At 38.5% G+C, this 25,407-nt stretch overlaps 1 protein-coding gene across 5 annotated transcripts in view; it reads left to right on the plus strand.

The window, feature by feature from the left end:
• Positions 1 to 4,991: 4,991 nt before the first annotated feature.
• Positions 4,992 to 25,407, plus strand: part of LOC129718552 (papilin) — a 206,662-nt gene continuing 186,246 nt past the window's right edge. Inside the window, exon 1 of one of the 5 annotated variants that reach the window (XM_055669428.1) lies at positions 4,992 to 5,830. The gene's annotated coding sequence lies outside the window, so the exon portion shown is untranslated. The remainder of the gene's footprint in view (positions 5,831 to 25,407) is intronic. The other 4 variants (XM_055669427.1, XM_055669424.1, XM_055669426.1 and 1 more) reach the window with 4 other exon arrangements.

Raw genomic sequence — 25,407 nt, forward strand, 5'->3', positions numbered from 1 at the left:
TCAAACTTTGCACAGTTTTGAGAATAAAACTTTCTACTGTCGTTGAACAATAAATACTTCGTCGTGATGTCAAACGTTGTAAAAGCCATTCATTTTGGAATAAGCTTTCACTTATTGAAAGATTACAATTTTCATGCTTCCTTTATTTATTTATTATAGTCAACAGATAATATTTTTACCCCAATGACCTCACTAATAATAGCAGTTAAAAATTAACACAAACTGCGCTTCAAACTGCGTTTCCTCGCTTCTATAGATACATTGAAGTTATAAACATCGTAACAGCTATTGAACACTCGAGACATATTACTCATGGGTTCATGATGGCCATAATCAGCCCTTGCATGAGGGATTCTCAAGAACGGGTACGATCGGAAGTTGCGGCGGCGTATGTTGATGTTCAAAGAGCTAAGTAGCGAAGAGAAGTCAATATTACCCTGAAGGAGGTCGGCTATGAAGCACGCTTCAGCCAAGTTGCGTCTATCCTCCAACAGTTCCAACCTAAACAGCAAGCAACGACTTACATAACAAGGTAGGTGGCGTGGATTTGCCTACCTGAGATGGCGCAAAGCGAAGCGGACTAATCTGCGTTGAACAGCCTCAACGCGGTTCTTCCCAGCCTGATTATAGGGTGCCCAAATCACAGATGTATATTCCAATAACGGCCGAACAATTGCACAGTATAATGCTTTCAGGCAGTAAATGTTTTTAAACTTCTTGGAACTGCGAAACAGGAATCCTAGCTGCGATGAAGCTTTCGAAACGATGTATGCAACATGATTTTTGAAGTTCAGCTTGGTATCGAGCAGAATTCCCAGGTCCTTCACCGTCGATTCGCGCTTTAACTGTACACCTGCCAAACCGTAGTTGAAATCGATGTTGGAGCTTCTGCGACTAAACGAAATGACCGAACATTTGGATACGTTCAACGACATCCGGTTAAGTTGACACCAGTCAGCGAAGCCTTCCAACTGCTGTTGCAAGAACAACACGTCCTTTGGCTGTTTTATCGTGTAATATAACTTCAAGCCATCGGCGTAGGAGAGTTTAGAGCACTTGAAGGTAAGGATGACATCGTTCATGTACAGCTATGGTCCAAGATGACTTCCCTGAGGAACACCGGACCAAACGGGAAAAGGTGAGGAAATGTGGTCACCGATTTTGACGGACATATTTCTTCCGGTTAGACACGACTCGAGCCATACAAGCAAATTATCATTCCTCCCAAGTTTGTCAAATTTGGTTATGGTAATCTGGTGATTCATTTTATCAAACGCCGCAGATAAATCGGTGAGTGTAAATTGCCATTGACCTGAAATATGCAACCTGACACATATTTAATTCAAGTAGAGACCTTCTATCAGGATCAGGCCTGCAAAATTTCGACACTGCAAATAAAAATGGCAAAAACCGCGTTTTCAATGTCTCAAGCTGAAGCGACCTTCAGTGTCAGCGGTGTCAATTTTTAATGAAAGTTCGGTCATTGAAAGATATGAGATGTCTGATTTAATATTGAAATAATCTTATTTGAGCCGATTCATTGCATGAAGTCGATGAACTATATAAGCATATACGTTCTCAACCGCATAAACATCGCTAAAGCAACATTGCGTGTGCGAAATCACAGAAATGCTGCTAGCCAACAATCACTGTCAAACTGATTGGAGCAGAACATCTCTTTCATTCTCAGCTCGTTCGTCGAAAATTGCAACTCAAAGATCTCAATTTCAACTTTCAAAACAAAATCCTTCCATTACAGTGAAAGCTTACAGCGCTGATCAGGATATATTATTTCGGTGAAAGGAAATCTTCGCCCTGAACAAATTTATAAAACAACGTTATTCATGAAAGTCGAACAATGAACACGATTTTGACGTAGAACTACGTCTCTTGAGAAATTGGGCTACATAGCGGTGTAAAATGAAAAACCAAAAACCAGCAAAAAAAAACATATGTCCAACTTATTATGCTAATAAGTCGAATAGTTTTCAACGAATTTCCTTCGTTCTTGCAGCAATCGATTAGAAAATTGTCTATGCATCTGTGCAAATTCAAAAATATCGAAAATTGTAGTTGATTTTTCGAGCTATTGTACTATTGAAAATTACTAAGTCTTGTTGAAACGTAGATTTCGACCTTTGATTTGCACTTGCTCGGTCGACAAAATTGTCGTCGGTCAAGGTCGACGGAAACACACTTTTTGGGCCATATTAAACCAGTCCCTCTGCCGTGTCAAATATACTATTATTGATTAAAAAAAACCTGTCCCTCGCCCAAACCAATCATTTTACTAGTAGATAGCGACTAAGACGGGCCAAATTAAGAAGTGGCGGATAGCAAGAGTGGCTGCAGTGGGTAATGGCAGTGGAAGTATAACCTTCGGTTACACTGCGTGTGCTGGCTCGACTACAATTCCCCACCTCCCAGATTCTACCATGGATTCAGAGCACATGTACATGAGTGATAACCCTCCAAGTCTGTCGTTCAACGTCTAGGACGGAGGGGTCACCCATGTAGGAAAGCTCGTCAATAGTATCACCACTACTACTGTAACAGGCTCCACAGGGTGTTTCCAAAGAAAAGTGTAGTCCGCTGAGCAGGTCTATTACGATAAATGGTGTCCATTTTATCACCCCTTCCCCTACTACTGAAAATGGTCAAGCCTTGTTGAAACGCAGATTTTGATTGATCTGATTAGTCTGTTCATGCTTGCTTCCATAACACGGTCGACAGAATCATATACCTAGTTATTCGGGAACGCACTATTTGCAGCTTTTGCTCGAACCGATCATTTTACTAGTGGATGGCTTAGTCAGAGTAAACGGAAAAAAATGCCTCTGTGCAGTAGCGGCAGCATCAGCGGTAGGTGCTCTGTCATATTTTGGCACCACATTTACAGAAAAAATAATGCAATATTAAGTTCTCACTCTTACTTACTTGCTAATTTACATTCATGCAAAAGTGCAAGCTTACAGCATCCGATATGTCCTTTCAAAATGCACATTAAATGCTCTGGCTTAGCACAACAAAAGTGTCAAAAGAAAAACGCAACAGTTGCGCAATGAATACATAGACAGAGATCGAAATCAGAATATGTATAATATACACAAAACCATGGTGTTTCGGTAGGCTTCGGTTTTGGGCGAACAATCAGTTTTGGGGCGCTTTAAAAACCGCTGGTAACATTCGCGAGTCGGTGCATATCAAAGGCTCGTGCATCCCTAGTCACCGTTAGCAACCGTAACAGCCAATAGCGAGCCTAGTTGCAACAGAATTTACTGACGCTGTTGCCAGTAACGTGGAACCGAATGCATATGAATAACACCAGAGTCGTCGTTAAATGCAAAATGTTTTAATCGAATCCAATGTCTTTTTAATTGTAATTGATTCGATGATGTTTTGAAAGACCGGATTCATGGTAGTGAATCGATCAGTTCATATTTGCGTTAACCTAGTCAGTACCAAAATTATTAATATTGATTACTGCTCGCACTGCTTTAACGATAGCAGCATTCTGGAAAATATGACCAATACCAGTACGAATCATCATGGCGATACTTGACCTGGTTAATACTTCAAAAGTGCTTTGATTTTGAGCCGTCCAATACATTAGACATTCGCTAGAGTACCAAATGCGTTATGAACAAGACACATTCGTTGTACTGGTTCCGAAATATTGATGTGGTTACGCACAGTCCAACATTTGCGTGTACCCTGTTCACAAAACGCTGTCAGCTATGCGGGGTTTATACACCAAGACCGTCTTATTCACCATATATTGTTGATGATCATTCACTTGTTAGTTGTTATTCTAAAATATTGTTATAGTCGATAATTATTGCGACACTTTTGAACTTGCATAACTTTTTGCATACTTGACAGAAAGAACGAAAGAGAAATGTCGTAATAATTATCGACTGATCCTTATCATTGTAAACGATTGTAGTCCAATTCCCAAACATTGGTCTTGGTTAACAGTAAAGTCGCTTGATAAATTAGTGCCTTATATAATAACCTGAATATATATTTGCTCTGTTGTATTTGCACAACTTTTAGCCAACAATTTTAATCAAAATGTACTCTTTGTTTTAGTCAACCGCTAACTGGGAATTGGAAATCGTTCTGTTTACAGAGAGGCAGCATTTCGCCCTATCATTACTATCATTATGGAAAAAACTTTAACGATTTTAAACCACAAACAAATAAATATCATAATTAGTAAATCAATGAACTCAGACCCGCATGGATCATCATTATCTTGTAAATTATCGGTTGGTCCTTCCAAAAAACAAACACTAAACCTCCAGTACAGTGCCACAGCGTCATCAATCGTAAGCTGTAGGCCGCATCCGTTTGCCAAATCGGTCTTCCTTGTGCTACATGACGTGACACTATAGGCTATCTGCCAAACATGTCATGAGTCACATCGCATATAATCCTTTCGCTGGAAATGGAACCGTCCCAACGCCAGCGTTAATCCCTGTCCGCTGTTGAAGCGCTGGAGATAAAATTTTCTAAAGATTTCTTCGATTTTCCTTCGTTCTGATTTCCGCAGGGCCGGCCTGTACGGACCAGTTGCGGAGTTGCAAGCAATTGCCGCTGGCATCGTAGAGGTTTGTTTTCTGCCGATCTAAAACGCTCTCTCTGGTTTGGTGCTGCGGTTTCTGACTGTTTTGCGTGTGGATATTCTGAATCTTTCTCTTTCTGTCTTTCTTCCGCCTTTTGTCGTCGTCGTCGTCGTCGTTGTCGACGGCGTCGTCATCGTTGTTGGTTGTGATTTGGTCAAAAACTATACAAAAATCTCTGCCTCTGGGGGATGCAGCGATAGCGACGGTTGAACGGCGATAGAGGCCTTTGCATGCCTGCTCTGCTCTGGAAGTTGCCGGCTGGGTTGGGTAGCGTTCTTCTCTTGTGCATACAGAGACCTCCTCATCATCATCGCACACTCGCACAGCTCATCTTTCGCTGGCTGGTTGGCTCTGCTTTTTTTCTCGCCTCGACCGCCGATATGTATTAATAACATAATATATACACATTCATTATTTAGTTGGGCCATTTAGTTAATGGTCAGTCAGTCGCTAGCTGTCTGCCGAAAGGATAGCAACCCAAACCCCCCTCGGGGAAGAAGAATTCTAAACGCGGCCGCCCCTGCAACGGATTTTGGCTGGACAATCGCAACTTAGAAGTGATCTGTCGATTTTCAGGACGCAAGTACTTTACGGATTTCTGGTGGTTTATCGAAATTAAGTGCCATTCAATTTATGCATCGTATTAAACCTGAGCAAGTGCCATTGAATAAGGATAGAGGAAAGGATCTACATGTGAAATGCTAATGCTTTAAAGTGCCTTCGTTGCTAATGCAGCAAACAAAGCAGAAATTATCTAAATATTGAAGTGTCTGTGCCTGTGAAGGTGTGCCGAAAAAAGGATCGAAAATTACTATCATTTGGAATATAAAACCACGATTCCCTCCGGGAGAATGCACTACCTCTGACGAATCGCTCGAGAAGAAACCGAAAGCGGTTCAGTTTGAAGATTGTGCAATTTTGCACTTTCCTGCTTGGTGAATACTTTGGGCTCTAGGGGGTGTGTGTGTGAGGTGAAGAGAACGCAAAACCGAATCCAGTGAACAGCGACGACCTGTTGCGAAAGGATACTACACGGAATTGCGCTTTGCCGGGAGTTCTATTGGGGTGCTAAGGTTTGTTTGCTTTTGGCGTTTGTTTGGGCGAAATCGCGTGCGGTGTGTGTTTGCCAAGTGAGCCCAGGAGACGACTTCGGATCTGAGGAGACTGCGGCGCACGTGAATGGGAAACGGCAAAAGATTAAGGTAGGCCTGCAGTTTTTTTATTTGGTGGTTCTCTTTGGGATTCCTGCGCGCATGGCGCTGCTGGATTGGAGGCAAATTTTGGGCAGCCTCGTTAATGGGCAAGCAATTAGGAAATTCTACTGCTGCCGCCGCTGGCGGCCAATGATTCTGGAAACTGTGGCAGCAAACTTGATAATATGAATTGCGAAAACTGACTTTCGTTTGCTCGGTGAAAAATTGATTCGTGAATTTCGGGAAGAGAGAGTTATTTGTTGCCAATAACTGTGTACAAACGATGTATGAAAATGATACCCAGATAATTTTATCGGGTTTATATCATTGTGATTTTGAATGCAAGATTTTGGAAACATTAGGATGTTTCGATGGCATTTTTTTAAGTATTAAAAAGAATAAGTTTTGGACCCTGAAGCATCAAAATAATCTGATACTGGATAAGATTTTCTATATACATACCAATAACTAGAAACAATAATTGTTAGCGGATTGTAGTAGATCTTTCACTTAAAAATGTTAAATTGAAAAGCCACATTAGGCCGTATGAATAAAAGAATTCACTCTGCTTCTCCCATATGATTTGCACGGGATGAGTGAAGCAAACGCTTTTATTGATACGGCTTATTGTCTTTGGATGACGAATGGGCCTTGGAAATTGAAACAAATCGGAAATACTTATCTTGGAAATGCTGAACACTTTACTAATTATATTCATGCCAAACAACTATTACAACATACAATCATTTGTTAGCGAATTGTTGTAGATCGTTCACCTAAAATTGTTAAATTAAAAGGCAAAAACTGTCTGTGGATGACGAATAGGTTTTGGAAATTAGTAATAATCGAAAGCTGAACACTTAACATGCAAAATCTTCGGTCGTTATGAGTAAAACGTGTAAACAGTTCAGTTTAAAAGTTGCTGGCAGAAACCTAGAAATAATTCATGAGGCCATTGAATTATATTTCTCTAGCATTGGAAATAACTTGGCCAGTATTGGAGTTTTGAATAACTTCGATTATCTTAGATCTGATAAAAGTGAAAGTCTATACTCTTGAGACCTGCTAGTGTTAATGAAGTTTTTATCCTAATAAGCCGTTTCGATAGTAGAGTGTTCCCATGCTACTTCGCACATCGATCCTGATCGACCATTTTAGATTTCGCTGAAACTTTTCACAGTTGTTCCTTTTTGATAAAGAAGTCATTTTATGACAGTCTTTCATGTATACTCGCGACTACTGCTTCAAAAGGGCCTACTCAAAATGGTGACTGATCTTTAGCAAAGTTGTAGGTAATAAAATAACACTGTAAAAAATTGTTTTTTCTGTGCCAAATATTCTCGAAATATTAAATATCTCAAATAATGAAGAAAAAAAAATATCTCAAATAGTACCTCTTTTAAAAATCTAATTTTTTACACATTGAAGATTATAACATGTACTACTATTTGTCAAAATTTAGTGATGGTAAAATGGAAAACAAAAAGTTATGAACGTTCGAGTATGCTGACATTTTTACTCTGAACTTTTTTTTAGTTTTTTTCTAGCTACATATAACAATGTTGAAAATTTATCACAAATAGCATGATACCAATCCAACGCACTGTTTTTGTACCATAATCGAACATTTTTATACTGGCCTTGTTGCAAGTGAATTTGAGTAACTCACCGGCGAACCCCGTTTTTAGAAGGTTGTAAAAATAAGTCGAACACACAAGGTAACCAATTTATACAGTACGTGTTTATATTAAGTAAATCCAGGCTTAGATAATCAGAAGCTGAGAGATTGCCCAGAGACAGGTTTCGCTATTAGTCTTGCTATTAGTCTTTGGCACAGAAAAAAAAATTTTTTTTACAGTGTATATATTTTTTCTAGAGCCGAAATTTTATTATCTACAGCTTTACCGAAGACACCATTTTAATCAAACAAGCCGTTTTTCTAATATACAAATTTTTATTTACCAGTCACCATTTTGAATATACCCTTTGATGTAGCAGTCGCGAGTCTACATGAAAAACTGATATCATAAAATGACCTCTTTATCAAAAAGGAACAACTGTGAAAAGTTTCAGCGAAATCGGAAATGATATGCCAAAAAAAAAATTTTTTTTTCCTATTTTCCATGGAATGCCTCAGGACGAAAAGTAAAAGACATGTTAACATTCCTGTTGTTTTTTCGAAAAGTTACTAAAGTTTCGCTTGTTTTCCATTAAGGTGATGGATGTGATTCTTTCTCATGTCGACCGATCTCGGCATTATCTGCCCTAAATAAAAAAAGAACTTTTAATTTGACGTCTTGTGAGTTTTTTCAATATGTACAAACTTCAGTATGTTTTTCGTGAAGGCTGTGGACCGTTCACTGCTGTTACCGAACTTGTTAATGAAATGATCTGATCGAAATAAACGGATAAAGAATCTTGGGTCATGGGTTTATCAATCTTAAAAAGACTTTGAATACATTAAACCATGATCACTATGGGGTGAGTGGAGTTGCCAGCAATGATTCAATCAAAAGTTGTTTATCAAATCGATAACAATTTGTAGCATTTAAAGGTGTGCGTAGTAGCTTACGCCCAATGGACATAGGAGTGCCTCAAAGAAGCAACATAGGTCCTTTGCATTTTTTTTATTATGAGCTCTATAAAACGTCATGGCTCTTTGCAAATGATAACGCATTATTCTATCCCCGTTCTAGTATACGAACAGTTACTCACATGGAATCAGATTTACGTGTTCTTAAACAATATTTTGATGACAATTTCCTCTCTCTTTCATCTTTTCCATCTAAAAACAATTTCAAATAAAATTTCAACTGCTGCTCAATAAAAGTTTAGAAACATCTGCAGAACAGATATGTAAAAGTCATCTTACATACTTTATTCGAATTCAAATCCTAAAATATTTCCGATTCTGGGATTACAAGATTCACAAACAATTTTTTTCGACCATAACACATTACACACAAGGAATTGCCATCACAACATAACTTTCGCAGTTTGGGTTAACCGGCAGAACACTGGAAATGCAACTCATCCCTTGAGAAGCAAAGGAAGTACAAACTGGGGTCAAACGCGTATTTTATGTTACAGTTCTTCAAACTATAACTTGCTTCCTAATAAACTAAGATCAATAACTTATACCGTCCTTTTCAAAACTAAACTGAAACATTATTTACTTTTGTTGTGCAAACCTGAATATTAATAAATACTATTATTTTAAGTATTAATATTAGAAGTAAATTCACAATTTCGACTGGTACAAACTGTTGAATATCCAACGAAATTTCGATATTGGTGTACAAAATTGACGTCCAATTTCAAGCATTCTATCTGGTAGAAAAAAAAAGAAAAACCAAATCCAATAGCCAACATAATCAACAAAAATCGGAGTGAAAACTCACCGACACATTTTTAAGCATATGCGGTCAATTGAATTTTTCTAGCTGCTGCGCATATGAGCAATTTCATGAAACACGTTTCAATATTAATATTTCTTGAAATTGACAAATTGATAAAAATATTTAAAAATCAAAACGGTTTGTTTGATCGGTATAGTGTGGTAGTAAAGTTGTAGATAGTAATTTTGTCCTTCCAAAATAAATCACTGAGAAAATTCGAAAATTTTTTATTTTGGAAAATTTTATTATATTTTTTTTTTTGAAAGAACAAAATTACTGTCTGTAACGTTGAGTTGCCGAAGACATCATTCTTATCAAACAAACCATTCAAGTTGATTTTTTTTGTTTTTAAAATTTTAAAAAACGAAAACATCCAGATCGCCACGAAAACTGTCCACGTGCAAATGCTAAAAACTCAGTTAGTGTTCAACGAATTTCCTTCATTATTAAAGGGTGTCCCACATCAAATTGCGTCACGGTTTCAAACTTTCAGACAGTAAAATATCCCATTAGTAAGCTTTTGGATTTTTTTTTATCCAACTTCAATGGCATAACCGTGCGCTTCCGCTTAACTCCACTCATACAACATCTGACTGCTTTTTCTGTACGGAAACCCACTTTTTCCTCATGTCCTCCTCAACTGTGACCCGCTTGGAATGCTTTCGTAATACTGTTTCATAATAGCCCAGTAGATTCCGATAGGCCTTAGTTCCGGTTTTTTTGGGGGGTTCTTGTCCTTGGGTACGAAAATGATCCCGTTAATTTTGTACCACTTTAAGACATAATTTGAATAGTGTCACTAGATCCGGCCAGGAGCTCGTAGGTGTCTTGTGTTGCTTCAAAAGAGGAAGCAGACGCTTCTGTAGACACTTCTTGAGGTAGATCTTTCCGTTTACAGTCCCTGTAGTCACGAACGGCGCACTCCTTTTGCCACATAAGCTTGCCAACACAGGTAGGGTATCGGCTCTATTATCGTCAGGGGGGTAAATGATGTCCAAGATCGTTAACTTCTTGCATGATGGTTCTTCATAATACAGAGTACCTCTCTGCAAAATATTAGTTCTCTATGACTTCAATAACCCCCCGGACGATAATAGGTAAAGCCTAACGATAATAGAACCGATACCCTATTTCTTAGAAAACTTCGAAAATTTCTGCTTCCTTACTTCCTCTGGAACACCAAACTTGTGCTGAGTAGTGATGGACAGTAGCGCCGGAAGCTGCCGGAAGTCCGCCTTGAGGTAAGTCTTAACATCCATGATGAGACAATGAGACTTCGTCAGCATCTGGGTATACTGTTTTGGGGCCCGTGACTTTCCCATCGTATTTTGTCGTTCGTCACGATTTAGAGCCTTTTGCGCGTATGCAGTCCCTCCCGAACCTTGGACAGATTCTACTTTTTGCCACATCCCTGACCTAAGCATTGGGATTCCGCGTTATTGGTCAAAACGGTTTCCCAACACGTTTGTGATCCTGATCACTAAGGGCATCTTCAGCGGTGGTCTATTTTTGAAACAAGTTTATACTAGATTTACACCAGCGAAACCTGAATAGAACCAGTTAATATAGACTAACTTTTCGTTCTCCGCACCGGTGTTGTATATCTTGTTGTTTTAAATCGCTGACTTTTGTCACACTGCCCACAATTCAATACCCCATGCTATCAGTTTATGAGATTTGTTATAATAAAAAGCACTCAATATTTAACAAACGGAAATTCGATAATTTTTACGCACATTAAACGATTACTTTGGCATTTGTGGTCCCCGTGGTTCTGTGGTTAGCGATGTCTGTCGGCTAGCTCTCCCACACGGTTGTGATATCGGGTTCGATTCCCGATCGAGTCGAGGATCTTTTCGAGCTGGAAATTTTCTCGACTCAGCACTGGGGCACGGTGTATCGTTGTACTTATCCTACACATGCAAAATGTGCCAAAAACAATATCGATAACGAATTCCCTCAACTAATCTAGTTGATCGAGACCGCTATTAGCCCCAAGGCTAAGCGTGCGATATTGTTTGTTGTTGGCAAGACACTTTATATCCACAAGACTTTATGGATTTGACGGATTGACCCGAGCGTCAGTGACATTTCTCAGGATGGATTGGTATGATCGAAAAATTTCTGCTACAAGTAGGGCTTCGGAGGATAGCGATAAATATTTGATCGCGTAGATGTTCATCTTCCATTTTCGTCTCATCAATCTTTCAGAGTCTTGCAGTTCTTAAAACTTGGGTTCGGTTTTGAAGATATTGAAACAAGCCTGCATTTTTTCGTTTTCAGTTCAGTGTCTTCGAGGAACATTTTTCTGGCCTCTTACGGTCTCCTCTAGTCCCACTACAATTGAGGCGATTAACAAAATAGCCAACATATTTGTTATCCTAGTGGCTGATGGTTGCAAACAAAGTAGTTGAACCTACGGTTATGGTCTTCCAGAATTCCCCCTTTTGGTGGTCGGTTTCCTTGAAGCCAAAAACGACAAACCTGTTCATTTTCTTCTTCAGAAAAGCCACATAAATGAATTGTGAATTGTCATAAAAAATCTTTGTTTTGTTTATTCCCCAACACTCGCAAAATGCTTATATGGTAATAGCTAAAAATGAGGTATTCAATTAAAATATGACATTTTACCCACCTATTGGTAGCGTACAAAGGGTTTTTTAACGATCTATTTCTTGTTCCAAAAAGTGACAAAAATAGACCAAAACGTATACCAGTTTCAAATTTCTTCAATTTAGATCTGGTATAAAACAAAATTTACACCACCGGTGCAGCAGTGAATTTGAGCTTGTTCCAAAAAAATAGAACAAAACAACGATTTGGACAACCGCTGAAGATGCCCTAACAGAACATCTATTCTCATCGCATTTCTCATTACGTTCACTGCTCAGAGTTTCGTAGTAACGTTTAATCACACGACTCACCGTAAACTGCACGATTCCGAGTTGTTTTCCGATGTCCCGATGAGGGCGTCGACGATTTTCCAGGTGCTTGCGCAAAATAAATTCGCTACGTTGCTTTTTGGGTAACGGTATTTTTTTCTTTTTTCGAGAAACACAGCGATTAATATACAATGTAAATAATACACTCCAAACTATATTTACCCAAATTTTCAAGACAAAATACTCAATGGGTAATTTTCTACAGCGTATTTTCGGAATCAATCTTCAACTCTCTAAAACCCGATTTCCGAACTACATAGATTGTAGAAAAACGCAACGATTAGAAAACTTATTATGATAAAGTGCGAAATTTGTTGAAATTACAAAATGTATCCATCAATTATTAGAAACTGTCAACTGTTTTGAAATTTTAAGAACTTTTAAAGCATTAGATTTAAATTTGGAATTGCTTACAATCTTCAAATTTTAAAATTTTTACATTTTATAGCAAACTCACAGTTTTCACTTATTGTAAAATTTATTAATATTGGTAATGCTGGCAGCAATGTTATGCTGCACAGTGGTTCGTATGGCCAAAACTTAGTGTATACTCAAAACTTTATGGAGCAGCTTTGGTTTGTTGGATTTCAATGATTGTCTCAAGCTCTGAATTGAACAACAATCTTTGCAGTAGGCCTGTGTTGGTGGTTATTCACGATATGATTCATACGAAAAATTTTAATATTTTAGTAAGTTGGTTCTGCTACTTCTTCTGAAAGTTCGCCAATTAAAACAAGTGCATGTTCGATAACTGGATCACCGTGTACGAGCACTTTGTGTACCAATAGTCAAAACATTCAACATCCGAGCAGTGGTTATTGCGTATTGTTTGAATCCTACCATATTAATCTCATATCCACATAACAAGCTTTGCAGAATAGTTCTACGATACGACACATGAAATAGATACTTAAAGATGGATCAGATATCCAGAAATAAAGTGGTAATTCATCAAACTTAAAGCCTTCGTCGCTTACAGGTTTTTGCAACCTTCTCGAAGTTTTTCATTTCCTTTGGCTTGCTCCACATAGATAGCATCTAATAAACATATGCATACATGGTAATTTTTTAAAATATAATCAGAAGTCAATGAAGAATACCTGCATAAAGATGTCTTGCAAAGCGCACTGCAACATTTTCCGTCAATCATCGTTAACTGTAGTTTATGTTTAAGCTGGAATGCGCCACTTTTTGGATGAACAGTTGAGGGAATCAGAGATTCAATTTGGTTCATAATATATAGTTTCATTTTTCGAATTGTGAGCTCCTTAGTGTCTTTCGCAAATTGTAATCGATTACACAAAGGAGTAGCATTTTCACAAATAATTTAATCATCCACAAAAAGTCGATGCGGTACATACGAAGTAACCAAAAGATTGATATATTCAGAAGTGTGATCAGAAAAAAATTGTTTATATTCACTCTGTCCACTTGACCCATCGAAACCCGGTTTTTCTGTTAGAATGGCTTTTAACTCTCTGAAGACACTTTCGTTAAAACATTTTTTGGTATCGATCGAAAAATCCGTAATGCCGTATGATCCAACAGGCTCTGTAAATTTACCTTTTAAACTGTTTTGGAGACTCCACGTTTTAAGGGATAACATCATTTTTTGCTGCTTTTTGTGCTTTTCTTGCACTGCTTAAGTTGATGTTGCAAGTATCAAACACACACCTTCACTTAGCTCGTACTCAAATGTAAACCGTTCACGAAATACGCTTACTGAAGCAGATTTTCTGCATTTTTGGGTAAAATTCATAAATGATTTTTTGTCACCCCCTCCCAACCCCAACGTAGCATTTCGTCACAAAGTCAGATCCCCCTCTAGATGATTACGTAACGTTATAACAGCCCCCTCAATGTGATATTTTTTGCAATTTTTTTAAATAAATCTAAATGAACAAGAAAAGACAAGAAAGTAATGAAAATGACCCTGAAAAATAATAAAAAGCACAAGTAGCAAACAGCTAATTTTTTTTAGTTTGCTATTTGCTACGTAGCTTGGCTTGTTTTAGCCTATGGGTGGAATACTGTGCGTTAATGGTACACTGAAAATAAATTTCACATCAGCAATACATTAGAATCTATGTGGATATTTTCCATTCAACTTTTCATGTAAATGTTACATGATTATCAGTTGAGTATGTCATGCCTGGTATTTATGATGTGAAATTTCAATATTTTTAAGTGGATTTTCACGTATATGTCAACAATATGATTTATAAATAACCTCAAAGGGTCGTTGCATTTACCTGATCACATGGTATATGGCATGATCCCTAATTATAGAGCTTTGAAGTGGTTTCCGATCACATATTAGAATGCCAATATCTCAGACACTCCGCATTCCAAGGACCGTTTTTAAAGAAAATTTTTGTCATGAATCCAGCTCTGCAGTGAATGTTGAACTAAACCATGCAAAATGTACAAAAATAACCCTAACGGAAACGATGAAAATATTTCAATAAATGTGGGAATCGAACAGAATTGCAAAAAGTGGTTTCGTAGCTTAAAAATCTTTTTTTCATATATCACGTTTAACCAACCTTTAAACATTTTTTTCGGTCTACAAAAATACTATAAATAACATTGTTTTTTTCAATTCAGGGTTGAGCACCCTGACTTGGCTTCGTTTTGGCAAACTCATACACTTACTCATACTTCACACAAAATATTGAAACGTTCTGCGAAGTTGATTATAGTTCGCCTTCACAGCAGTGTTTCAAAACCGAAAAAAGTGGAAAATATTTCCAATTTCAAATGCTAATAAATCGGTTAGTATTCGATGGATTTCCTTCGTTCTTGCAGCAATAGATTGGAAAATCTTCTAAGATTCTTCCCGAAAGAAGATAATTGTAATTTTATTATTCGCACTATTGTACTATTGAAAGTAGTCAAACCTTGTCAAAACGAAAAATTCGACCTCTTATTGGTCGCTATATGATTGTTTCTCAAGCACGGTCGACAGAATCATATACCTTGCAATTTATAACATGCTATTTGGCCTATATAAGAGCCTGTTTCAGCCGAAGCCGCTTATAATAGTTCTAGACAGCGACAACAGCAGTTGCCCTTCCTTAGCAGCAGCACTAGCCCTGTGGTTGGTCACCACGTGTCAGGAGCAGCGCGGTTTTTCTCAGCGTTTGTCGCCAGACTGCCATTATTCCCCCCGTGTTGGGGTAGCGTGAAGATTGCCATCAGGAAATTCAGTTTTGAACATCAAAATGCCTTTTTCAAGGCAAATAAATAAGTCATTGAAAGTTAATAATTTTTTGACAACGTAAGCAAGCATTCTGTGTTGGATCCTAGCAATTTAAATCTGTCGCGCCCGTCTAATTCACTGAATGTGAAATAGCTTCCACAGTGCGTGTTGTCCGTGTATCTTAATTGCCCCCCTGTTAGGGCAGCTCAAAGGTTGCGATCAGCAACCGATTTTGAACCGCAAAATGCCTTTTTCAAGGCAAATAAACAAGTAATTGAAGGTTTATAATTTTCTGGCATCAACACAAGCGGACATTCTGTGAGGGATGCAATCAAATTCTGTTGTAGTTGTCTAATTTTTACTTTATTTAGTAAACCTCCCACGGCAAGGGCAGCGCAAAGGCTGCGATCAGCATAACCGACTTTGAATAATAAACTGCCCTGTTAGAACGCATTCACAAAAGCAGTTAGTTCGACTATGCAGAGCTAATATGAAGTCGATTCAATCAATCAGCATGAACAGAATTTGGACGTCTCCCAGCTGCCAAGTTGCAACATGATGCAACACGCAACAGCGAGCAAACAAAATCGCTTGATGTTACTAGCCGCAATACGGTTAGAGGCTAAATCACAGACAGACGTCCACGCAAGAACAACATTGATCAAAATTTCCGTGTAAATTTTCAAAGTAAATTGCGTTATAAATCGCTACAATACAATTTTTTTCGCTGGTGTACGAGGCTGACGGTACCGGTAGCGCTATCTGGTTACGGATTGCTACTACAAAAAACTTTACACAAGTTTGGAACTAGGCTTGGACATCTGTCTGCGGCTAAATCGTTGCGTGTGTGAGAGCACCATCGGTGTTTTTTCGGTGGATACAAAAATCAAATGCGAATTGTGGAATAATTCGTCTAAAGAACATTAGAAAATGGTGAAACTGGTAAAATGGTAAACTGGGAAAACTAGCTACATTCATTAGTCGGAAGGTGAGCTGGATAGACCTCCACAACGTTGACAGCAGTAGCAGCAGATATCAGCACTCAGCACCCAGCAGTAACAGAGGATAGCAACGGGTTGCGCCTGTGGCTGCCTTCAAATTAAAAAAATCACTTGCCCTGTGGTTGGTCACCACGTCTCAGGCCTCTGCCAGACTTGACCGTACATCAGCCGGCACTTCCTCTAATGGAAAAGTTGGATCATTTTGTTCAGAAGAATATTACTGTCGGTAATATTACAGAGATGCGATTGCGTTATATCCGATATGGAATTGAACAATTGTTCTTTTGAGGACAAATAAAACACTTAATTTGAAGAGTTAATAGATTTGGGTACCAGTAGCAGTATGGTAACAGCTTCAGCGGTAGGTGCAGCCGGTACTTCCATGAGGCCGATGATATAAGGAAGTAAATGGAAGCGGCACGGCGAAACAGTTCGGGTGTGCTTAGACGCGCGTCATTTTTCGTTGTTGATATTATTCCCCACATGAAACGACGCGCTTTCGTACGATAGCGGCGGTATTAGCGGTAGATGCATTTGCCAACACTTACTCCAGTAAAACCGTTTCTAATTTTCAATGTGAAAACACCTTTCTATTGTGTTGGCCGTGCGCATTAGGCCTCTGCCAGGCTAAACGCAAAAAGCGGCGCGAAACAATTCGCCCGGCCGTAGGTTAATGTACAGCCGTAAGTAGAGCTGTACATTAACCTACGGCCAGGTGAATAGAATAGAATCTCTAACTATGATGCCGTTCCTGAATGCGAAACCACTATTTTCCTGCTATCGGAGCATCCTTGCCGGTTGAGGGTTTCGGCCTTTCTCCTGTGAAGCTCTGCCTTATTTTGGCAACTTCACAAGCATTCTGGATTTCGGCAATCAAAATTTCTGCTGGCTGTCTGATTTTCAGTGTGAAAACAGCCTTCACCTTTGTTATCAGAGTGCATGACTACGATTTGGTAATATTGTTTGAATTGAATGTATACAAAATTTTACAATATGCCTCTTTCTCCCATTCAATAAAACAGGTAATACGATGCCTTCGTCATACGCAAGTTCACCATAACTCCCGCTATCGGCGTAACACAAAGATGCAATCAGTAATTGAATTGTAATGTAATGAATTGAAGATTTAATATTTTCTCGTTCTGAGCTTTAACCAAAAGTTAATTATCTTAATTTGAATTCACATGTACATATACTCTGACCGTTGAAACTTGTTTGCGCCACAAAGAGTTTGTACTTTTCCTGTTCAGTGAGGTCGTATTTATATGTGCAAACTGAAATTGAGTAGTACTTCAACTTCATTTGCACAGAATTTTCAATACTGCCAATGAGCGGTCAACATTTATTTACTAGGAAAAATGACTGACACGCAAGCAGTCGGGTTTACTCTCTTGTAAAAGTATTCTACTTCAACCTTGCGGTCGTGGCTTTGCACACAACCCTCCTGTGATTTTTTTCGTAATAAGGACTTTTTGACACATACAATGACTGCTAGCTTTTATCCAGCCTTATTATTTGAATTTTTCAGATTTTAATGGAAACCTAGTTGCAACTCTGCACAAAACAGCACTTTACTATCCCGCAGCGGCAGCTGCAGAATTCCACACACAACAGCGTGATATACTGTTGCGTGGTTTAGAGTGTTGCATTCCTACTATCCACTTCCATCCAACACACACGATTCCACGTTTAGTTTCGTTACATTACTGAGAGCTTCATTGGTCTGGTTTTACTGGGATATTTCAATTATTCGTATTGCTCAATAAAATCTCTTTGCGTCTTGCGAAACTAGACGAATGTCGTAACTTTAAAAAAAAAGCGGAGTCACTTACAGTATAAGCCCAACAAAAACATCGCGAACAGAAAATTAGCTCCGTGATTGGTTAGCCGCTGATTCACTCATTGATTTTGAGTTATTTGTTTCACTGGTTTGCAATTGAAAGGATCTACTAATTATTACACCTAAAGTTTAAGGAAAATTTTACCTACCGATTAGGACATATTTGTTCAAGATCTGTTCAGTGCAACTAACAAAGCACACTATACCATCCTGTTTTCAGCTATAGAAGCGAACTGATGATTTGGGACATTAAAACAAAAATGATTTAACTCAACTTATCGTAAATTTACTATTGAAAAAATATGGGCAACCTTCAATTTACGATCAAAACCATATCCGAATTTCCTTTACACTCTCCACAGCATGTCATCATACTGAGTCATTGAAATCGTCTTTACTATCAGTTATATAGGGGAAGGGGTTATAAAATGGACACCCTAAGCCAATTCCCAATTTCCTCCACAGTTTAAAACTACAACTATGAGTCGATAGCGTACAATAACTGAACCACTAACGGTTGATACAAAAAATAAGAAGAAGTACGCAAATAAAGTATTTTTCGTAGTTTTCATGAGCATTTTCTAAAGCAGTTTTTTGGGGGTAAAATGGACACGTGTGGGTAAAATGAACATAGGGAGGTGATAAAATGAACACTTTGGGCGTGAACATTAATTATCCCTTTACAGATAGTAAAATCTTGTTCCATAGCACGTGACACACTTATGCATTCACCAATAGTTCAATTTTCACCGTTTGCGGTAGAATTAATAACAATATATGACCTTATCCGCAAGAAACTGGGAAATGGCGGAAGCTTTTTTTACGGACATTCCGCATTCAACGGTATGTTTAGCCGCGGTCATCTGTTCATCGGTCCGAGTTTACATTTGCGTTTTTCTGATATAAACACGAAGCATCTAGATTTTTCAATGGAAATTAATACAATTTTTTCCCATCACCATGGGCTGTCCATTTTACTCGCACATTTATATTTTTGAAAATGCCTAAAAATATCGAGAAAATCATTTAAACAATTACTAACCTTTGATGATTTCTTCTGGTTAGAGCAAGCGCACCGGTGAGCTGCCATTTGAGTTGCTATTTTCACAACGCTGGCCGTTGCTATTTTGGATAGCAACCGATTTTCGCACCGATCGTTGCTAATGGGGATTACCAATTCCACTATTTCTTTTTCACACCGGCAGTTGCCAATCTCTGAAGACCATCACTAGCTAGCGTTGGCAAAATGTTTGTTTGTGATGTATTTCGCATATTTTTTGCGGATCTAGTAATAACCAACTTATCCGTCAGTCAATCGTTTCCGGAATGATCTACGTTCTTTCTACTTTATAAAATGTTCCCTCCATTTCACGTAACTTTGTTTTAACTTTGTTTCCGTTCTCTCAAGTTATCGATAACATAATTCTTTTGCAGATTTTTTTACTTGTGCGTACATAAATTTTTTCATCCTTATCTGTCTATTTAAAGTAATTCCGTAAAACTGGGCACGTCCCGCAACATTGGCTTAAATGACTATTCTACTGAAAGCTGGCGAACTGTCATTTTGTATTCTGTATTTCATGCTGTCTCGGTTCCCACAGTTTGCTATTATTATTTGAAAAATTGCCACCAAAAAGAACTTAAATAGGTATAGAACGCGTAAATTGTTTTCGATTATTTGATTGATTCTAGTGATGAAGAAAGTGATTTCGCGAAACAAATTTCCTTATACGCGATTAAGAAAATGGTTTTTGGAAAGATTCGGGGCGACTCTCAGCCAGTAAATAGCCAAATATTGACCACCATACGGCGTTTTAACAACGGTCTATACCGATGACCATTTCCAACGCCGCTTTCGATCTTAGGTTGTTTTTGAAGATTGTAACAGCGGTAAAGGAGAAAAATATTTTTTTTATACAACGACCGAACGAAACGGGAAAATAGTTGGTAATACTCCCGAGCAGATTTGCTTAAAACTACCAGGTTTATTTAATAATATTGGCCAAACTTGTGAGGATTTGAGCTTTCCGCATCGTGTAGGTTTGCAGACCAAAATGCCAACCAAAATGGTCATCTCAATAAAAAAAACCTATACAAAATGTTTACCTGCCCGAAAAAACACCCTGTGCAAAATTTCAGCTCAATCGGAAATAAAATTAAGTAGTGGTTCACGCCGACACTTGCGTCCTACGACGTGTTCAACAAGCGAGGCAAAACACTTCGTCTTCCGAGGCCGACAAATTGAGTCCGCATTCGAAACACTCATCATCTTCGTAATATTATTACGAACATTCACTAGTGAGCACAAAAAAACAACAGTTTGACATTTCATCAAATAGCAACGATTCGGCTCGTTGCTATCGCGTTGCCAAATTTAATAACTCGCTACTACCCGAGGTGAGGATTGTTATTTCCCAAACCAACATTGCCAAACTAGCTTTAGAAACTCCAATTTAGCCACTGGTGGGCTTGCTCTTAGTAGTCTGAGTACATATATTTGCAGAAAAATCGTTATAAAATACTGTTTCACACTAGAAAAAACCTTATTTTTTGTAGGCCAAAAATAACATCACCACTACGAATGTACACGTGTTTTTTGTTTTTGTTTATTATTTTGACTGTTTGACTGTTCTATGTCGCATACTTTGTCTCGAATAGCTTCTAGTGCCTCTAAGATAAGGTGCCAAAAAAGTTTGTACCTACTATTTGTCAACGTAATAGTCGAGATTTAAACGGGTGTCCATTTTACCACCCCTGTAATGAACAACCCACAATCTCCTAATCATTTTCGTAATTGTTGAGGGTGTTACGTGATTCATGGATGCAGCTAAAGGCTATAACGTCAACTCAAATCAAGTGACTGGAGCGCCGAAAGTGATTGCTACGCTATCATATCGAACAACGCTCAATGAGAAGCCAACTATAGTCTATAATATCCATTAGATTTCACAGGAAACGATGAGAACGACATTGAAGAGGAATGTCTCCCGTTGCCGATCGTCCCACGCGGGTACCGAACGGGTACGGAACCAACGGGGGACAAAACTTTTGCCGCTTCTTTGCGGTTCTTCTCTGATGTAGGTTTTTTTTGCTCTTTACTATAATGAATGACTGTGTTTAACTGTCTGGCAGCAAACCGAAAAACCGCTGACACCGAGATGGGTCAGACGCAAGGAAACGCATATTCCACATCCAGGAAGACCAGTGGCATACATGTGCCATGGGAACCTCGATTCGCACCGAAGGCCGCACTCGATATGAACTTAGCCCCAGTCATACCGCTTAGCACCATATGTGTGGAACTAAGCTACATTTAATGGGGTGTCTGTTGGAAATCTGTTCCTCACAGACGCTAATGTTTAGTGTCTCTCCCTCTTTAATAAAATGAATAATTAATTACAGTCAAACATTCTACGCGTTTGAAATTTTTATCGCTCAAAAGCATAACTTTATTTAACCACCCTAGCAGACACTTATGTGAACGAAGCTATTCATGTTTCACCTAGCTAATATTTTCTCTTCTTCTGCGCAACTCGTCCGAAAGATTGCGGAATTCCTAGTTGGCAATCTCCAGCCACCAGCAGAATGGTATTAACCAGATCGGTAAACAGAACATTCAAACATTTCACAAGCACTTTCTTTCGCCTGTACATAGGTACCTACGTGTAGTTAGCAGGCCGGCTTCGTTTCCGTTGCTCACCACGCTAACGCACAAATTTTCCGAGCACTCGGAGCGCTGATATGTTTCAATTAACACCTGTCGATTATCCACCAGCAGCGGTGTTCGGCCAACCATCAATTTTCCTATTGAGATCATGCTGCCAGTGTGGGTTGCAGTGCAGCACTTGCCGATACCCGCCGCGAGCTTCAATGAAATTGTTCAAGCACTTGAATGCTGGAAATGACATGATTAAGAAGCTAATCTACAAACAACGCAGATTGCGAAAGCCCGAAGGATGAGTGCTATTTTAAGCCAAGAGTTTAGCGGCTTTACCCTGACCGGTAGCTGCGGGGCTGCAATTAGAAGCAAATTTTTAGGCTAAATGGCAGATAAATATTAGCTAGCAGTTCGATTCGCGAGCATACCGTGAGCCGTGACCACACACACGCTTCTGTTTGGACACGAACTCTGTGGCCAAGACAAATAATCCCTGCCAAAGCACTCAATCCGCAGTCGGAGTGTTCAGCTCCGGTGGAAGTTCAAGTTCACCGTGCAATGTTATGCAATGCAAACACGACGCATTTCAATGCACTTCAGGTGCGGGTTTCCGCAATTCACGTGAGCATCGCGTCCATCATTTGCCAATTCCTACGCCAGAGTGAAGTGCTGATTCAAGAACGGAATAGGAAAATAAATCGCTAATTTTGTCTCTGGACGGAACGTGAGCAAGCAAAACAAAAACCTAGACCGTAGACTATTTTTGAAAAAAAAAATGACAACAATCGTCACTGCAAACGTTCATCGTGACCTTGTTAGTCAGAAGCAAATTGCAGTTAGTTTGACCTTTTTGTATGAACGCGAAAATGCAAAATGCTAGAGTGTTGTGAAAGAAAAAAAATTCTCTGCTAATATAGACCGTTCCGATAATTATCAACCGTCATTCCAAATAACGTGCAGTATTCACATCCAAAAGAAACAGATGCTGTCATTTTTTCTGACATTTAGTGCGAAATTTTGAAAATGCGTGGCCTTTCTCCCGAGCAAAAAAAGCGAATTGTGCACAAATGGGGCACCGTGAGTGGTCTTTCTATAAGAAAATTAGCCAGAGAAGAAGGTATAAGTGTCGGAGCAGTTCAAACCGCATTGCGGAAGTATTGTGAAGAGTGCACATTTACTGATGCCCCAAGACGTGGTAGAAAACCCGGGCCTGTTCATCCCACAATGGACAAAAAGGTTAAGGAATACTACAAGCGGCATACTTCAGTATCAGTACGAGATGTGGCGAGAAAGCTTGGAACCTCGGCGAGTAACGTTATGCGTGCCAAGGGAAGAATGGGTCTGCAGAGCCGTCGGAAGCAGAAGCAGCCAAAACGAAATCCAAAACAAGCTGAATCTGTGAAACCGAGAGCTCGGAAGCTTTATGACAAACATATGACCAAAAAAATGGGGTGTGTTATCATGGATGACGAAACCTACATAGAACTGGACTATAAGACTCTGCCAGGACCGCAATTTTATACATCACTGAAGGGAAAGGATGTCCCTGAACCAGTGAAAGCCATTTACACCGAAAAATTCGGCAAGAAGGTAATGATTTGGCAGGCCATTTGTGAATGTGGGAAAATATCTCGCCCATTCATTACGAATGACACAATGAATGGTAAAATTTACGTGAAAGAGTGTTTGCAGAAAAGGTTGTTACCCATGGTTAAGCAGCATAACAATCCTCCAATCTGTTGGCCCGATCTTGCTTTCTGCCATTACTCTAAGGATGCACTAGGGTGGTATAAAACAAATAATGTCACATGTGTCCCAAAGGAGATGAATCCTCCAAACTGCCCTGAAATTAGCCCTATTGAAACTTTTTGGGCTTTGACCAAGGCAAAGCTGAGGAAATATGTCAAACCAGCGGACAATGTTGAAAAATTTAAAAAAGATTGGTTGAAGTGGTAAAAATGGTCGGAGAACACACTGTGCAAAAGCTTATGTGTAGTGTTAAGAAAAAAGTTAGAGAACTCGAGTATCCTACGAAAAGTAATCCCAACTTGAATTGAAACTGGAAAGAAAATACTTATTATCTATATTTCAGAATAAAATGACCCGAAAAATCCTGTATTTTTTATTTTATTCAAGAAAGAAGATGTATTTATAATTTTCGGAACAGTCTATAAACTAGTACAGTCAGACTTTTTTACGCGTGGGAAACATGTTCCGTAAAAAATACGCGTTAATTCGTAATTTCGCGTAAAAAAATCACGTCAATTAAAAGGTAGGATGGTGGTATGTATCCAAGATAAAACCGCAAGACTTTGGCCTTTTATATAGTCCATTAATACAAATAGTAGACGGAATTGTAACTCTGCTATTTTCTGCAATTCTATCTAACAGCGCATTGCTAAAAGCTGAAACGATAAAGCGGTATAAATAATATATATATATAACAAAAGAATGGATCTTATTATATAAGCACTGTCACTTCAGAAAAACCCTTGTCCGGAGCTGCACTACCAAGACAATCATTTATTCTATCAAAGAGCAAACCCAACGAAACTATCTGATAATGGAGATCAGATCGATTTGAGCGAAAATTTTAAGATTGGAAATTGTTTGACATTGAATCGATAAAACTCATGCTAGGTTAGCACCAACTCAGCATATAATTTTACGTTTTTCAAGAAATTACGTTTATTTCAATAATTTAAAAAAGCAAGAACTCAATTACACGCTTTTTGTGTGGTTGTTATCAAGGTTTTGGTGAGTGACAGGAAAATATTTTAACTTTCTCAATTATGATGTAGAGCATTTCTAAATGTTTTGATATTTTTCACGATAGAAACAAGTTTGTTTTTTTACTCTGTGTACGATAAACGTAAACAAAACCGTACACCTATTACACCTCATTGAGAAAACTTCACCAATAATTAATGGTACTCTTTGTTTCGATAACTTATGGTACTTGAAAAACCTGTTTTGATCTAAATGAAATTTCTAGCAAATGAGTGTTGATCATTCATCGGCAGTAATTTTTCCTCGATGAATAAAGATTGGCCGAAGAAGTTTAAATCGCTGCTGTAAAATTGAATCTACAACCGTGTTCGTTTAGGCGTTTTAATGTTTTAAATGGAGTGTTAATCTTCGTTAAACATCTGCTATAGCTGTCCACACACGTGCTATAGTTACCCATACATACAAACGAATGAGAAATTTAATTCGATGGCCTGCACTTTAATAAGCGACCAATATTGGCTTTCTGCTGCTCCAGAAAGAACTGTCCGCTTTGCCGGTCAATGAACAAATAATAAATTCTATGCGATGGTACGCGTATGCACCCGGTACAATTTTAAAATGAAAAAGATGGGGTGAATTTAATTCTTTTTTTTTTTTCGTTCTTTTCAAAAACCCAGTAAAAAAAATTACATTGCTTTAATTGCACACAAATGGAGCATTAGAAACCATATAATATTCCGTGTGGCATTATATTCACATGCAATGTAAATGAATATATTGTTAACTTGCATGCATATTTATATTCAAAGCTTTAA

Source organism: Wyeomyia smithii, chromosome 1 (genome assembly GCF_029784165.1).
Source record: "Wyeomyia smithii strain HCP4-BCI-WySm-NY-G18 chromosome 1, ASM2978416v1, whole genome shotgun sequence".
In the NCBI taxonomy this organism is placed as follows: domain Eukaryota; kingdom Metazoa; phylum Arthropoda; class Insecta; order Diptera; family Culicidae; genus Wyeomyia; species Wyeomyia smithii.